We start from the raw sequence: 18,536 nt of genomic DNA, 5'->3' as shown, positions 1-18,536 counted from the left end.
ATTATTATTATTTTATTATTATTTATTAGTTATTATTAACTTTGACACACCATAAATGTTAAAGAGGCAAGAACCTGAATTTCTCCCGTCTCCAGTTGTCTTTTAAATGGGCTGATTTGTTCAAGAAACATTTTTCATTATTTTCAATGTTAAAAATTGGTGCTGCTTAATATTTCGTGATACATTTTTATAGGAGTGTGTGACGAGTATGACGTTTAAAAGTTCGTGTTTGGGGGAAAGAAATAGCAATATAAAAGTCTTTCCTTTCACTTTTTATCAATTTAATGCATCTTTGCTGAAAAAAAAAGTATTAAACTTTTGAACGGCAGACATTTGAATGGCATTTTTGACAAAAGAAGAATTTTGGTATTTTTAATTTTGTCCTTGTAGGTTAAAACTTGGCGTGTGGCAGCTAATAAACCATTGTTGTTTTGCATAGTACGTAATATCCCTTCTTGCTTGGCTGCATAATTCATGCTTGCTACTGTACTATATTAATGGACTTATTCTAAGTTAACTTTCACGAACTGACACAATTAAATCCAAAATTGGTAAAGTTTTCTACTTGTGGATTTTCTTTTTTTTTTGTCTCATAATATCTTCTGTTCTGTCTTTCATGTTCCCACTAGACTATTTCTTCAATTTTTTTTAGATGGGGCCAATTACGTGGCCTCAGTAGCTGCCCTGTGCTGTCAGTGATGCAGGAAGCAGAGGTATATGGCCTATCAAAACTTGCAATTAGCTCTGTGGCCTTTTACTGAAGACCAAGTAAAAGACATGATAGGAAAAAGAAATCCCAAATCCAATAACTGCATTAACCTTCATCTTCAACCTTTGTACCAGTCAAAATGATGCCCTTTTAAGTTCGCTTATGTCATTTTATATCATGTAACCTTACTGAAGTTTCTAGTATTTTTTATGACAGTTAAAGAAAACTTTCAGTCACTTTTTAGTTTTTAATTCTTTTGGGCCTATATATATATATATATATATATATATATATATATATATATATCAGGTCGCCCAGTGTCCATTTCACAGAGAGCTTTCAGGGAATGTGGTGTACTTTTCTTCCAGCCTTTGAAAGAATACATCAAAGAAAATAGTTTTAGTGTCTGTATAGAAAGAAACTCATCTAAAATACACAACTCTCCTAATTATTCATGTGTCTCGTTATTCTCTCATAAATTTCCAAAAGCCACCCAGTCCCAAACCAGCCTGTCTGCATATAAATATGAACAGACATGGCTGCTGGGTTATTATGTGGCTTTAAGGCAAAGATGAGTGTTTATGGATTATGCATGGAGCACAGTCTAGTCTGTTTAGACAAAAGCAATCAGTAGCAACAGTCACGCAGCGCTTTGATCAGTCATAAAACCATTTTAATTGCACCAGTATCTTTTTTTTTTTTTCTTGTCTGTTAAATTTTTGTTTTTTTATTTATTTTTAATTTGGACCTGTCTATACTATAGAAAATGCAAGTAACCTGTACATAATAAGTAATTGGTTTCCAAAAAAAAAACAACAACAAAAAGATTTCTTGATTTTAATATCTTCCATCTTTATTTGACCCTCTAACTCTAGCACTATTTATTCTAATTCTATTATTTATAATAAAAACTTGCCCCTTTTAGACTTTCACTCTATTTATTTCCTAACTGCTTATTTTCTTTAAAAAAAGAGACTTCTCTAATCTTTTTGTATTCTATATTTGTTTTCTTTTTATTTATCATACAAATAACAAAAGCAAAACAGCCTCTAACGCTAGCTTGCTCTAGTCTATTTCTTTTATATCTGTTTTCTTTTTATTTATTATATGATAAAAAAAAAATTTGCTACATGTACTGCGTTAAGCTAACTGAGAATTGGTATATCACTAACATATCAATGCTCTCTTTTTGATTTTGATTGCTTCCATTGTCCTCATTTGTAAGTCGCTTTTTATAAAAGTGTCGGTTGCACTTTATTTTACAGTACGTGCACTAACATGTACTTATAGTGTACTTACAGTGTATTTATCTAAGAAAGTTCTGGTAATACAAGGTAACTACATGTGGTAGGGTTAGGTTTAGGGGTAGGTTCAGGTTAGTACCTAGTTATTACATAGTTATTGTAATTACTATAATAAGTACATAGTATGTACATGAGGAACAGGACTGTAAAATAAAGTGCTACCAAAGTGTCTGTTAAATGTCTAAATGTAACATTATCAGTTTTTATTGAATGAATGGAACGTTGTAGCATGTCTCCCATTTAATAAATCGCAATAAGCTTTGTGCTTTGCTACTTTTGCTATGAAACTAAGTCTCAGATTTCAAAGTGTGTCCATTTTATTACAATATTCAAACAAGAAATACTGTTTTGGTGTTGTATATTGTGGAGCATCAGATTCTTGTAATGCCTCAGTTCAAGAGAAGCAGCAGCATGAAGCACACATGAACTAATTATCTCCTTTCACTGTGTCATGTAATCGTTCAATCAGTGTTTCAACCACGGAGACACGTCAAAATAACAGCTTCTAAACAATATGACATGTAACGTTACAGTTACTTAAGAAAAAACATATTCATTAATTCAGCTATAGAAAAATTAACTTGCAGCATTTTGATAAATCACAGTGATGCATTGCTGCTACACACATATTATTTTGTCCCACTCAATTATGTCATAATAACAAGAGGTTATGTCATTTTGACAACATAATTTCTCATAATAACGAGATGTTATGTCATTAAAACAAATTTTTTTTTCTCGTTAAAACAACATATTCCCGTTTGGGTTGGGCGATATGATGAGATAAATCAGATGGATGAAATTAAAAGTCTGTCGATTCATGTTGTGCTCTATCGTTTATTTCGTGGTGCCGCAAAATAAGTTTTATTATTTGAATGACAGCAGTCTTGCATTACACGGGGATGCATGCAGACGCATGAATAACTGTCGCTAAATGAAACCACAGTGTCAACTCGTGTAACTTTTTGTTGCATCCAAAACTATGCCATATATCTGCCATGATAAAAGAGGCTTCATTGTGTAATGGTCGTGAGATTGAAAAGTGTGCCTCTTATGCAGAAGCACCGTTTTGAAAAGCCTGAACTTTTAGAGCGTGATCTTGAATCATGCATTTAAACGATGTGGTGGGCTGACAGTAATGCTGAATAATATTGGGGTCATTTTAAACCGCTTTTTAACAGGTGGTCTCTCATCTGTCCAGTGTGCTTTTATCCACTCTCACTAATGAGCACTAGGTCACCCTGGCGCTCTGATCCACCATAAATGAGAAACTTTCCCTCCAACAATAAGTGGAATATGTGACTTCAGTCTGAGCCTCCACAATATGGCCTTCATTTGGTTTTCTTGTTCTTCAATTGAAGCACTATGTTTTGGGAAAAAACCAACCGGGGCTGTAATGCTAAATGGTGTGGTGTAGTCATTAGCCTTTACTTATTGTAGCTGCCTTCACCGTGCAGGATGAGCTTAAACAGCGTTGGCTTTTGGCCTTTTTGAGGCCAATTTGATGTTGAGTCTTGAGAGCAGATCATGCAGTGTATCAGCGAGGGGTATGAAATGTCAAAGAGAGAATGGTTCCCAAAAAGTCCTTGACACAAAAATGTGGTATCGTCACCGTTGTCTGTAGCAAATTAGACTCTTCAATGCAACGAGGTTGTTTCTTACAGGAGAAAATCTAAAGCCCAAATAATAACTCAATATCCACGGAAGGTGCTATTAAAATGTGCCATTGTGTTGTTGTTTTTTCAGTACAAATGCTTAATGCAGGCACTTCTGTGATCATTCTTGCACATCTGAGTCACACATTTTAGACTTTTTTTTTCTCCTAAAAGACCTATTTCTAGGTGTAGATACGTTTTTTTTATTCTTTGATTAAGTTCAGTATTAGCCTCTGGTAATGTATTTAATTTGTACGTTAGAGACATTCAGAGACATTAGAGACATTGTTTAAAAGCTATTAAATGGTCTTAAATTAACAATTTTTTTTTAAGTGAAATACATACTTAAATTTCCTAGAGATATCATAAACTGTTAGACACATAAGTGAGAGTATTCAGAGTGATTTAATTCATTTTTTGTTATGTGATGGTACATTTATCTTTTATAAATGAAAAATTATAAGTGTTTTCTCCAATATCCTGGCAGCTGAAATTGTACACTCTGTTTGGCATTAACCATCAAATGGAAAGTATTTTATAACAATTTGTGCAAGAGATATTGAGGTTAAAGCTCTCTGTTTGAGACTGCATTGATAGACTTGACAAGAATGCAGCTCTGCTTTATTAATTGAATACTCCAGAAGGTAGCCAGTGGTGTATAATAAATCATACTAAATAGGGGCAAATTGTCTAGAATTAGTGTCTGTGTGTTTATCACTTGAGTCTCAGAATGCTTTCTGGAGGTTAAATAATGAAGAGTGGCATCCACTGCAACTGGGGACAAATACAATGTAATCATATTAGAGGAAGAGGGAGAAAGGAAATGCTAGAGAGAATGAATGTTGAGTGTGTGCAGTCATGTCAATTATGCAATTATTATGTGATAAATGTCACATTTATATCAAGCAATTTTGTGCATAGCCGTGCTTTATAAAAACTGTACAAACAAGCAGAATATTTTCTACATGCAGATTATAGAAATTATATAAACACAGAAATGTTGGTATTCTTATGGATAAAAGTGATTTCTAAATAAATAAAAATACGTATTTATTAATAATAAATATATACATTTTATATTGTATAATAAATTTATATTTATACATGTATACATTTGTATATATACATATTATATAATGCATATTTTAAAATGATATCTGCATATGTGACCGGTTTTGGTCCGTTTCAACAAAGTTTTTCTATTTACTTTCCCTAGAACAATTTCAATTTTAGAACACAGTGCACAATTAATCGCCATTAATTCTGCAGAACTCAAACCTACTTCTCCTTCATATTTAATTTACGGTGACTTCCTCAGCACAGGTCTTTATGTGGACATTGTAATTCAATTGTACAATGAACAGTCTGTTTTATTTAGAGCTGTGCTAATTAATGAACATCAGCTCTGCCTTCAGGCTACTTTAAAGCTGTTATTCAAAACACATTTCATTGAATATTCAGAGTAAAGTATGTGAACCTCAGTTCTCTTGGGAATTATATTCTGTGTTATGTCACTAAATAGGAAACATCTTATAAACTAATACTGATTCATGGAACATGACTGCCAACAACTATCCCGGTTTAACTGAATTCCTTCTATATAGTTTGATAAATCTCTAGATTTGTAGCTGTGCCTTGGCCGGCTTTGCAGCCTGATCATTTTCTGCTTTTTTAACACATTTTAAAGCATAATCATTCTTTGGGCCCATAGCTGGACACCCTTAAGACTTTATGCCCTGCCCTGAGGCTGAGGTGATAATGTTTGGTGGAGATGGCCATCTGTGAGCTAGCACTGTACTAATGGGATCTTTTCTCCTCTCCTGCCAGTTCCCACAAAAGAAGAATTTGAAGAAGAAAAGGAAGAGGCGGTTGTGGTTTCTCCAGGTACTGTGATTTTTGTTCTTGTGAATCTTATCAGCATTAGTATAGTGTTGTTCATGTCGCACTACAACCCTGTCGATTCACAGTGCAATGTATTGTAGATCTTTTAAGAAACTGCAAAGAGAAACCGCTTTTCTAAGAATAAAGCTATACCTTGAACTCACTCTATAATATTTCAACTGATATCATCAATCCATCAATCACAGAGCAGAAATTGTTCTCATAGCATGATTTCCCTCTCTTGTGAATTTAAGGCATATTGTTAGCTATGAGTCACCATACTAAGCAGCCTTTTATTTTATTTTCTTTTTTTTATTGTAGTAGCTGTACTTCTTTTCTTTAAATGATTAGCAATATAGATTGACTTTACAGAGAACAGGATCATGTGAAATCATAATGTTTGTTTGTGTGTACATTACAGTAATCTCTTGTACAATTACAAATTAAAAGCAGTAAAATGATGTTCAGAGTAATATGCTGGCACTGCGGTTTCCAACATTCACTGCAACTTGATTGATTGAATGATTCAATTATTAACTGTTTGCTTATGATATGGTTACTGTTGTTGCTTTTGTTTTATGTACTTGTTTCAGACAGAAATAAGTACGAAGAAGAATAATGCTATAATATAATGAAATGTAAGGCTGGGCAATATATATATATATATATATATATATATATATATATATATATATATATATATATATATATATATATATATGTGTGTGTGTGATGGTTAAAAATTATTACAAACAATATACAGAAAATATTTCATTAACTGAAGTAATATTAATATACACAATTACTTAAATCTATTTAAAAACCTTCATAATACTGAACTTTGACAACCACTTTGCAGTTTTTTATGGTTCATTAGGGAATGGCTTGTTCTTTTTCACTTCCAATAATTGTAAATTTAGAAAAAAAAATATCCCATTAGGTCTATTTCCATTTACACCATATAAAGGCACTCGACATGTTAACCATTTAACAGATTTTTACCATATTATTTTTACAATCTCTTACTGTTAAAATTACGATACATTTTTTACAGTGTAGACTAGTATTAGGATTTGCTGTTGTCTTAAAATTGATATTGAGAATTATGAAATGTAAGCTAAATTTCTTGTTTTCTAAAAAAAAGAATTAAAAATTAATAAATTCAAATAATGTAAAAATGAAAAAAAAAGATTGAACAATATTTTTCTTTTCATATGAGTTGTTCCAGCTTAATAACAGACAGTTGTGATATAAAATGACTTCAAATGCATTGATGTACTGTAAAATTCTGACCGCAGCAATTTTATTATGATACATTTCTATTAAATCCTTGCAATCTCTCTAATGCCATTATCGTGACTCCGGGCTGATTCCTCCAAGTTAAGTACCCAACTTCAGTTTACAATCTGAGGTGTCAGGGATGTCTGAAGCAACAAGTAATTAATGCTTCCACTGCTACTTTGCTGAGCTGTGTGTGTTCCTCTCTCTCTCTTGTGATGAATGGAGCTCCTGGACCCTGTCCCAGCTGTCATCTGTGATTGATGCACTGTGCTTGTCTTCATCCAGGTTTCTCGCACTTGGTACATCCCTTCCCCCATCCGATTTTTAGCCTCATCCTATTAGACACAGTATTAATCACCACCAGCGCTGCTAATTGCTTTATAATCCCACCCCTGAGCCGTACAATGTGTTGAGAGAAGTCACCTCTGAATCCCATCACTTTCCCTGCCGTCTCCGTATCTCTGGCTCCACCGTGCTCGGTTTCGATAGCAGTGTATTACCCGCAATTCCCTTCCTCCCCTAATCCTCTCCCGATTTCCTAAACAGATAATCTAAACAAGTCACTCACCGTAAAATCTGCAATGCCTCAGCCATGCTGATGTAAGAGACAAAGGACCTGGTTGGATTTGTCAGGATGGCCATTCAGAGGATAGGAGGCAAGCGGAGGTCGACCTCAAGAACTAAGCCTAAGCCCTTTTGCTCATTCCTGAGAGTGAAATCTCAATCGGATTTCGGTTAAGTCTGTATCGCTGATTAGTCTAGGTCAGAATTTCTCAATACATTCCTACAGGCCCACCTACACCACACTTTTTAAGGGTCTGACTAATCGAAATTTAGTTATAATAGACTCAAGGGGGTCTCTGTTAAGTGACTAATGAACTGAATCAGGTGTGCTAAAATTTGGGAGATATCTGAAATGCATCCGTTGGGGTTTGAGAAACCCTGGTCTAGGTCATTTAAGCGTTTTCACAGAACCTAAGGGGGTATTTGACATTCACGCTTCATTCCAGATGTGGCTTTGGGTAACTATACCGTCATGAGAGAAGACGCAGTGCATTGAGCATGGAAATGGAGGATTATGGGGAATAAACTCAAGCTTGAGCATTTGGCTCCACCAGGCAACCCTGCAGTCACGCGTTGATATTTTTATTTATTGCCTCCCTCAGTCATAGATGACATGTTTTCTCTGTCGGAGAGTCAGTGAGTATAAATTCTCCAGAAAGCGAAGGCACCTTGTTGTGTGCTCCTTGTCGATGGGATAGATTGACAAGCCACTCAGGCTAATCAGAACTCCCATGTGGAGAGCAAAGCCCTGGGAAACTCATTTAAAGTTGTCGGACATATTTTTATGCAAAGCACATCAACGTCAATAGAGAACAATCAGGGGAAATACGAGAAAAATGAATCCATCTGTGAAAATAATCAACATGCTGGCCTTTTCAGCTTGTCTTTCATCTGTCTTTATCCAGGCATCTGATTATGGATGGAAAAAATTTTTAAATGTGAGGTCTGGTAATGGAGGGGAAGACCATTCTGGAGATATTTGGATAGTTGGAGCTTTTACAGTGCTGTTAGCACGCTACGTCTCACCATCGGTGCTATAACAAGGTGTACATCATCCCTCTCTAGAGTGCATTAGGGGCACTTTGTGCAGGCTTTTAGTACCCCATTCTGTAAGCAACTCTCTTCCCTCTCTTTACTTGCTCTCCCTCTTTTTTGACACACTTTAAACAGCATATTACCATCGCTGGCCCGTCTCCCTCATTTTCTCGACAGATAAGCATGCTTTTTCAGGCCTGTTCCTAACAGCACAGGCTATGCCCAATGTTCCTCTTTTAATCCATCACATTATACTATTTCATTTCTTCTCTAATTCGTTAATCAGCGAAGCGCCCAAGCTGATATGACCATAGTCATACCAGAAGCAATTTCACATCTCCGGTTCGTCTCTCGATTTCTGCCCGGCGAATGCTCAGATTGTTACTTTAATAACCTTGTCATGGATGTATCACAGCTTTTGGCACATGACTCACATTAATGCGTCGACCCATTAAGAGGAAATTAAGGGACAGACTTCAGCATAGGACTGTCTTATCAACAGCTGACAGATGGACATGTCAGAAAGACATGCCATGAGGGTATTTGAATGCAGCGGCGCATGCTGTAGGGTTAATCCTGTTGTGTGACCTCGAATTAGAAATTAGACATGAAATGTTGCAACAGTGGGATTATTAACAAGAAAACGTGGCATGTTTACAGATAAATTGTGTATGATGTCTCAACTAGCAAAAATATTACAAACCTGAACTTTGAGGCTAAAACAACATTTTATGCAGGAATAAAAATAGTATACTACGAAGCATGGTTTACACCCAAGGAGTTTAAAGGGGACTTTGTTAGTTCTTCCACAAATGGAAGATTGCCTGATGGTTTTTCACATCACGTGCCACATTCTACATCAAATATGACGTCATACTAAAGGTGCTCATACTATTTATAAGGGTGGGAGGATGTGCTTATTTAGGGAAACCATTAGACATTTGCAGACATATCACAGTTCCACGCTAATCCATACATTGCAGCACGGCAAAATTATACAATATTAACACATTATAATACAGTATTTATATATAAATAATACAGTAATATATATTACGGATGGATATGTTGGATATATCGATACTGATGCGAGTATCGAAAGTATTGATACTCAAATAAAAAAAATATTGATACTAAGGTGTTTTATTTACCTGTGATTTTGTTTATTTAACAAAAAAATCATGCATACAATATGCATTAAATTGGACAGATAACCTATGTTAGCAAATAATTGTGTGGGAGGGATTTTCCTGCTCATCTGAACATGCACAAATGTTGCAAGGCAGAATCATTCGATACAGAGAGCGTTCACTCACATCTGACAGTGCGTTTAAATAGAGCTGTGTTTCCCAAAAGTAGCCTATAATAAGAAAGCATTTATGTTTTTGGGAACGACAAAAGTTGAAAGTTCAGTTTAGAAGTATCATATCAATATCGATGATACTGGCCATTTAAAAGTATCGGTATTGTATCAAAAACAAAATAAGTGGTATCGCCTATCCCTAATATATATGAATACAGTATAAAATATGAAATGATATAATGTAATTTCTTCTTTTAGATGTTTCTATTATATGTTTTAATACATTGTAAAAGTAATTTATTCCTTTGACTGCAAAGCTGAATTTTCAGCAGCCATTACTTAGTGTCACATGATCCTGCAGAACTCATTCTAATATGATGATTTGGGGATGAAGAAACCTTTTTTATTATTATCAGGGTTGAAAAAATGTTGTGCTGCCTAATATTGTGACCTTTATGTGTTTTAAATATTTTTAAACAGAAATTTCTAAAACAACAGCATTTATTAAAATCTTTACTGTCGCCTTTGTTCAGTTTAGTGCATCTTTGCTGAATAAAAAAAATTATTTAAAAAATTAAACCTGCAAGCAGCGTTGAAATGTTCCTTGTACCCCGAAGCAACCTCCACCCGGTGGCCTTAGGAAAACAGTGAATGGTGACCAATATGCATTTAAAGTGGTAAATATAGGTGGAATATGTCAAAATCATTTATATGTGCCAAACTTCTTGCTGTCAGCTGGTGGCGCTATGGTTATAACTGAATAGGCAGTTATAAGTTTGGTCCCGTTTAAATATGGTATGTTTGGGTTACTGTAAAGCATGACATATTCAGGCCAGGACTTTTATCCAGCATGTGAAGTTTAGGGCAGATCGTACATTTTATGTAGCTACAATAACGTGATTTTCCATGGAGAGGGAATCAAATTTTGTCAGGACACCACGAACATGATCTTTAACAAAAACTCAAGATCTTTGCAATTTAACATTGCAAAGGCATTAAGATTAGACTGAAAAAATATAATTTTGATATCATTAAATCTCTAGGAGGAGGTCATTACAGCGTAAAACATGCCACTTCCTGTTGGCAGCAGGTAGTGCTATGACTATACCTGAATTTGAGCTTGAGCATGTGTTCAGGACAGGACTTCCCATTTCATTGCGAAACACTGAAATTTGTCAGGCCGCCACAAACACGCCCTTTAATGATAACAATAGATCTTCACAATTTAACATCATAAAGATGATCCAGTTAAAACTGTAGTAGGAGCTCTTTAAATTACAAGGCCTGAAAAATCATAGAGGAAATTCAAAATGTCTGACTTGCTGTCACATTAAGGACTTCACTCCAAGACACTTTTTTGTAGGTTTGGGGGTATTACATGCTTGTACCGAATTGTGTACACATACGTGAAATATAGCGGGAGGGGTGCTTAGTTGAAATTTTATAGGTGGTGCTATCACGCCATTTTGCCATGCCAAATTCTGACACCCTTATCAAACTCTTATTGTTTTTGATGATGAAAATAAATTTACATCTGCATCCTAACTAAAGCTACTGTCAAATGTGCATTTCTAAGAGAAAAAAAAAAAATAATATTAATATTGCAGCCTGCACTGCAAACTGTGCTGAAGAAACACGTCAAAGTCCGGCAAAAAAAAATTGGTTTCATGATTTGAAACAATATAAATGCAGAAAGCATTTTAAGACGTGAATTGTTTGTAATGTTCGTATAATAAAGCAAACCACAATTAACAGTCTGGTTTCTACAACTTTCACTTATTAGCAAAAATCTGCCTTTAAATTTAAAGAAATAAAGTTTGAAATTTGTTATAATTATCAATATTGACTGATATGATTATTTTGGGCCATATCACCCAGCCCTAATATTATATTATATTATATAAATTAATATTTCATGGACAGTAGGAAATATTAATAACAAGTAAATGTTCTCAGTTGATCTCAATTCTCCCACAATTGTTATGTGTGGCACACAGTTAACTGTAGAATATGCACAGAGATTAAGAGGTCTACTTCTGTGGTTTAATTATTCTCGTCCCGTTTTCGTTTTATGCCTAATCTGATGTCATTGTACAATAGGGCAGTGAGGATGTTAGTGTCAGGGACACATTTTACATCCATTTATAATTAGAACAGAAACCTAACATGGCTGTTCAGGCAGATGCTAACCATATCACTTTCATGCCAGTTTCTCCATGGTAACAGAGCCATGTGATACAGTTACTCAGTCAGCTGTCAGTGAAGCGGAGCCAATGGAGGGGGGCATTGAGAATGTCCAAAGGTCTCACGTTCGTGTTCAGTCATGACACTGACTTCAGGTCAGGTGATCTTCTGCCTTTACATGCTCTTTTGGCTCCACTTCTGTTGGGTTATAGATAAAGGCCAATGGCAGAGTGGACGTTTTTACATCCAGCCTATGAGATGCTAGGCACATTCATCCATATGTCTACTCTGTATTATGATGTTTATCCTTAGAGAGACCGACTGAGGCTTTGGGGAAGCTTTGCAATAGATGGCACCAGTGTTGGGTATAAACGTTACATATAATAAATAATTTCAACAGTTCTAAAATCGATATTGAATTTGAAATCTAAATTTACCGTCTAAAGATCAAATTGAATGCAGTGTCTTTAATCCTCTGTGTGCCAGGACATTCACTTTGTTTTTACTGATTCACAGAGAAACCATACATTCTCAGATACAGATAAGACTAAAATCAATCGAATCTCAAAAGAGCCTATACTTTTATTTGTGCACGTAGACAAAATATTGTGCTTTTACAAAATAAAAAAACAAACACTTTCTGGCATCTAGGTCTCTGTGAGCAATCTACACATCACAAACTCAGCAAAATTTGACACAGTGTCATGAGAAATATTTCTATAGAAAACAAATATTGTCTGATTATGTAATCCGTATGAAACCAAAGTAAGGTCGTAGGTGGAAGGTGAACTCCAGGTTAAGACTAAAAGCAGCCAAATGTATTAAACATCATAAAACCATCTCTTAAGGCAACAGCCAGGGTGTCATGAAGGCTAATAAAATATGTTTAATGAACTGAATTTGTATTGAACATGATTACAATAAATATGAATATATACGTAGTTAATAAAACATTAGAAATTTATAATTAGGCTATATAGCTTCCTTTCCATGGTTCTATTTGTTAACCAAAGGAGGTAAAACAAATATATAAAAATGTTTAAGTATTACAGTTGTTTTAAAACTAAAAGACTAAACTATTATATGTTTATATATGAAAGAATAAAGAGTTTAACTTCTATTAAGATTTATAGGGATTTTAAGATGTAGCCTAATTAGCGATTCTAATAATTAAGTTACTTGTTGAGTAACCAAGTTACTTTTCAGACAGAGTAATTAGTAAAATAATTTAAATACAATATTGATGACGTAATTAGTAATAGTAATTAATTACTATTTGAAAGTTACATACCCAACACTGGATGGCACGCACATAAGCACACCAAACACTCTCAGAAATTACCTGAATCAGAAGCTAAGATTTCCCATGATTCTCTGTCAGTGCTGTTTAAAGGAAGCAAGGGAAAGCTGTGGTCACGCAATTCAGCCAGAGTTCTGCAAAGAGAAAAACAAACACTGCAAATTACCCATGGGAAAGCAAGAGTCCACTACAATCTGCTAGACATCGAAGACAATGTACTCTGCTGAATGCCTGCAAATAAGTATTCTCAGGCCAAATATTGGTGAGTGGCAACTTTACTATCAGCATATGAAAGCTTCTCCATTTGAAAACAAGACAGGATGAAATTTATCCTGAGCCATGGGCGCAATGGCATTTTGTGCACTTAAACAAAATGAAGACTAATAGAGCAGGCTATTTGCATGCCTTCAGCAATTATAGAATGCCTACCAGTACCGATTATTCAGACAGGGTGGATAAATCAAAAAAGCACAAATATTTTGATTCCAATTAGGTTTGGTGAGCTTGAGTCGGCAGTAATGGTAATTTGAGGAGCTTAAAGACCTTACCGACCTAACTCTGTTTTCAAGTTGTTTTCATCCCTTCCAATGCTGTGCGTTTTCTCCGTTGTGAGTTGGTCACAATGAATGGCAACCAGCCCCCAAAGGCTTTGAAGTCAGATTCTTGCATTGATCTCCAGAGCTGCCCATCATCTCAGTGGTGTGGTGGAGTGCTGTCCATCACAAAGATACCTAAATCTACTCAGGTTCAATTTTTCTTTTCTGTTGATGAAATTGAAGCCATACAGAAAAGGCAACGCATACTAACACGAGTCATATTTATGCAAGCTGTCTCTGTCAATGATTGTATCCGCTGTGAGTCAACACAACTTGCATTTTGATTGCATATAGAAATATTTTGCTCTGAATATGTTTAGTATGCAGCTCGTCTATTGATAAATTGTAAGAAAAATATATTTGGGTAGCAGCTAGTGTCAGTGAACTGAAAAATTACAGAAGGCTTCTTAAAGAGTTAGTTCACCCAAACATGAAACTTCTGCCAGTAATTACTCACCTTCATGTCGTTTCAAATGCGTAAGACCTTTGTTCATCTTCAGAACAGAAATTAAGATAATTTTGACGGAATCTGAGAGCTGTCTGACCCTGCATAGACAGCAACGCAACTGAAATCTTCCCAAGTCCAGAAAGTAGCAAGGAGATCTGTAAAATGTGCAAAAAAAAAAAATTGCCAAAACATAAAATAAGTAAACTGCAGTTAGAGAATGTAAGATATGAAGTTGGTTTCTGAAATAAATACAAATTTCCAATTATTATACATAAGATTGCAAATTTAAAATATAAAGTCCCAATGACAAGAAATAAAGTATTTTATTTATTTAGCTGGAAATGGGTTTCAATAAATTGCACTCACATTCAAGACTTATATTGAAAACTATCTTTGTTCTGTTATTTAATTTGGTTTCTCTAAGTAATTTATGTTGTTTTATGGATTTTTATATATTTTATTGACAAACAGGACAAAGATAAAATAAAATAAAAAAAATAGCATCTAAAATAGCCGGTCATAACTAGGGTTGGGAATCGTTAGAAATTTTCAGGTTCCAGTTCTGGTTCCACCTAACAGTTCCAGTTCTGATTTCCGGTTCCAGTAGAATCATTAAACAATAGGGGTGTAACGGTACGCAAAAATCACGGTTCGGTACGTACCTCGGTTTTAAAGTCACGGTTCGGTTAATTTTCGGTACAGTAAGGGAAAGAAATGCAAACATTAAACTGCAGGTTGTTTATTACTATACACTTTTTTTAAAAATACTTTTTAATAAAATATATATAAAATAAAAAAAAGAATAAGAAATAAAATACTGCTGCAAAGTTCTCCACTAAATAAAATACTCTCAGTCTCAAACCAATATCATATAATAAAATATAATGATAAATATAAATAACTATGATTACAGAGCAGCATTACCAATCCCAGCTTGTAGGCCTACTTCACCAAAACCGTGCCGTGCCTGCTGCTGTAGGTGACAGGGAGACCGCCGACAGACCAGGCTCTTGGCTTCATGACAAGATCTACAATATCTATACTTCATTTTGAACATAAATATAAAGCCTACTGATATAGGACACCGTCAACAGTATTGACGGCAAAATAGACTACGTTTGACAGGTGCAATATTTAAAAACGATAATTATTCATTTATTTTTTAAATTACATTTATATCTGGATTTATGTCAACCTATAGACTTCCAAAAATCAAAGTGTCATGAATTAATATGTATTTGTGTACAAAATGACATATAAACATATTTTCCTATTCTATTTTGCCTGGAAACGCTTCCAACACGCTTGCGTGTCACGTGACAAATAAGCATTGGTTCTATTTCTAGCATGCACGCGTGGCTCGAGCCACGCCTGAGATTCGCGTCTCATGCAGGCAGACTGCAAGCTCTAACCTGTTAACATGGGAGCCGAATTAAAAACGGACACGCCACGGGACGCTTGCGCCACGCATCCAGTGTGTCGCCGCCCTTAGAATCAGTTGCAGGGCATGATTTGCGCTGAACGTGGAGACTTCCGCCACTTAATATGTTCGTTTGGAAACACGAAAATTTACTTATGTTCCGCGCACAAAATATTGCATTCGGTCATTCTGTACACCCGTGCACACCCGTTGCTTATAGTGGTAAGGAAAAATGCACAATACTCAACTACTCGATGCTCAGTACTGTTTATTACCTACTGTCAACTTAAGTGTTTGTCAACTTAACTTAAAAGGTTGGCAATGTCAAAATTCAACATATTTCAGTATACAAATTTTCAGGTTCCGATTCCGATTCCATTTAAATGAACTATTATTATGTATTTTAATATTTCACCTTCAATGAATGTAGTGTTGCTGGAAGGTCGTGAGTGATTGTTGAGTAATGCTAGTCCATCAGTCAGCGTGTGCTTCAAAGTTGATGTTTTATCAAAAACATTTTGCTTTTCAAGCTGGAATGAGCTGGTTGGCCAAATAGTCCCTTGAGGACTGAGACACTTGTTAATTTCCCTAAATTAATCAAATATAATCCGTAATAACCATGTGCACACTCCCATAAAGCCCCTATTTTACAAATAATAATAATGCAGTCAGGAGATGGTGTGATGCAGGGTACAGTCATGGGAAACATGTTTTCGGCAGTTAAAGACACGATGTGGCTCGGCGAGTCTGTGGATTGCGCGTCATTAGAAACAATGTGCTGAGTAATTAACGAGGCAGGGCGGCATTTTTGTTATTCGGTTTGTGACGTCCTTTAAGGGAAACGCTGAATCATCAGAACACCGGTGCAAGGCTGCTGACAGCACTTGGTCACATGTCGCACCAGAACCGTTTTAAGAACCGAAAATTAGAAATTGCTCATGGTTCCAGTTCTTTTAAAAATAAAAACTGAATAAGAATAAGAACCAGTTCTCTGTTTCCAACCCTAATCATAACCCAGATGGGTATGCCTATGTTTTGGTCCACTCTCTTATGTAAGACACATGATCTCTCACTCACCTTTATAGTTTCAAAGAGACTTGCCACTATTCTTTACTTCTGTCACACCTGCAAAGTCATAGCTTTCATCTGCTTCAAGGCAAGAGTAGAATAAAATGAGAAAAAGTAGGGCGGAGTAGGGAAGAGAACTGACCCACGCAGTGAGCTGACCTATGCCCATTGCAGCCTAATCATTTTATCCATGGTAGCACAGTAGAAATGTTTCGGGATGTTGCATTAGAGGGATCAAAGCGAGAGCGTCTTAATCTGTTCTTGAACTGTATGAAATATCTAGGGCAGGTTTTTTTCTTCTTTAAATTGCGCTTAGATCATCCGCCGGTGAGTCATACACATCATCGCAGGCTCTAGACGCTTCCAAAGCAAGTTAATGCAAAGTAACATTTGGTTAGTGTAAAATATTCTAAATCACATAAGAGAGATGCAAAAGTAACTGGATTTGTGCAGATAGAAGGGTTGCTGTATGCATGGCTTACAGTTTTTGTATGAGTATGTGTGAAAAAGTAGCATACTGTATGCGCATTTTAGTTAGTAACTGTCATCTTAATCCTTTTCCCGCCATTTAACATGAAGTGTACGTGGTGTTCTCAGGGATTAGGTCTAGCCTTTAATTCTGTATGTCTCCTGCAAGCGCACAAGCTTTAGACTTCCTTTTTAATACCATATGAGGAGCAAACCAATTAAACCATGCAGCTAGAAACCTTCTAAAAAAAAATCTAACTTTACCTGTTAAAAACGTGTTTTCCTTCCTTTAACGCCCATATGGCATTTAGAAATCAACAGTCCTATTGTGATATTATACAATGCAAGCAAGCCCACAAACCCTCCTATCACAAGTCACAACAGCCAAATGTCACAGTACATGTCAACAAATGGAGGGTAAAATTTAGAAGCAATCCATCTCACTACTTACTATGTTCCTTTCCATCTTCGGCTCAACTGGACCAATGCTGCATTCCATTTAGCGCAGAATATTGATTTGAAAACGTCCTTTTTGTAAAAGTGCAACAGAATGCCAACAAAGATTAACAGTCAAGTTCTGGAATTGTATATAGGGAAATTGTTTTTGAATGATAATTTCTAAACAGTTGTAATGTTGTGATTCATGATCATAGCTGATCGGTTTGGTTCATGGTTTATTACATAGACTTTTTTTAATATCCCACTGTGGTTATATGATGTCATGCTGACATTGTAGCATGCAGGGAGATATGGTTTCATGTCACATTTAAGGACATAAAAAGCATAAAATAGTCAGAGTTTCTGTATTATATTTGTATTAGTGCTGTCAATCAATAAAAAATTTTAAAAAACGAGTTAATCAGACATTTTTTCTGAAATTGATCATGATTAATCGTGATTAATCCCACCTAACATTAAGCTTTTAAAATATACTTTTTATTGCAGTAATTTCACATTCAATCTTAAAATTAATGTACAAACAACACAAAGTATATTTCTTATTTTTGTTTAATGGCATCTTGTTTATAACTGAAGGCCAGTATCAATGATACAAATACTGAATTCTCTATAAAATTGCCCCCCCCCCCCCCACTCCAATATAGCCATCCAACATTATAGTATAATTGAGAGCTATCAATTTTAACATTCATTAGACTTGAAAAAATAACTTTTAATTTATGTGAACTTAAAGCAATCTTCACATAAACCTATTATAACAAATGTCATATTCACTTCTGCCCTTCAACTGAAACATTAAATTCTAAATTAAAAATAGGTGAATCCTTAAAGCTATAAAAGGTGTTTTTTTTTTTTTTTTTT

The 18,536-nt window shown here is 35.2% G+C and overlaps 1 protein-coding gene across 3 annotated transcripts in view; it reads left to right on the top strand.

The window, feature by feature from the left end:
* syt1a (synaptotagmin Ia) overlaps positions 1-18,536 on the top strand; it is a 184,565-nt gene that overhangs the window by 52,209 nt on the left and 113,820 nt on the right. For 2 of the 3 annotated variants that reach the window (XM_052577375.1, XM_052577372.1), the window contains exon 2: positions 5,496-5,552. The exons of the other annotated variant lie outside the window; for it this stretch is intronic. The gene's annotated coding sequence lies outside the window, so the exon portion shown is untranslated. The remainder of the gene's footprint in view (positions 1-5,495; positions 5,553-18,536) is intronic. 3 annotated transcript variants of the gene reach the window in all.

This window comes from Carassius gibelio, chromosome A4 (assembly GCF_023724105.1).
Source record: "Carassius gibelio isolate Cgi1373 ecotype wild population from Czech Republic chromosome A4, carGib1.2-hapl.c, whole genome shotgun sequence".
Classification (NCBI taxonomy): domain Eukaryota; kingdom Metazoa; phylum Chordata; class Actinopteri; order Cypriniformes; family Cyprinidae; genus Carassius; species Carassius gibelio.
Note: the sequence above shows the minus strand (reverse complement) of the source record. Positions and strands in the feature narration are given on the sequence as shown.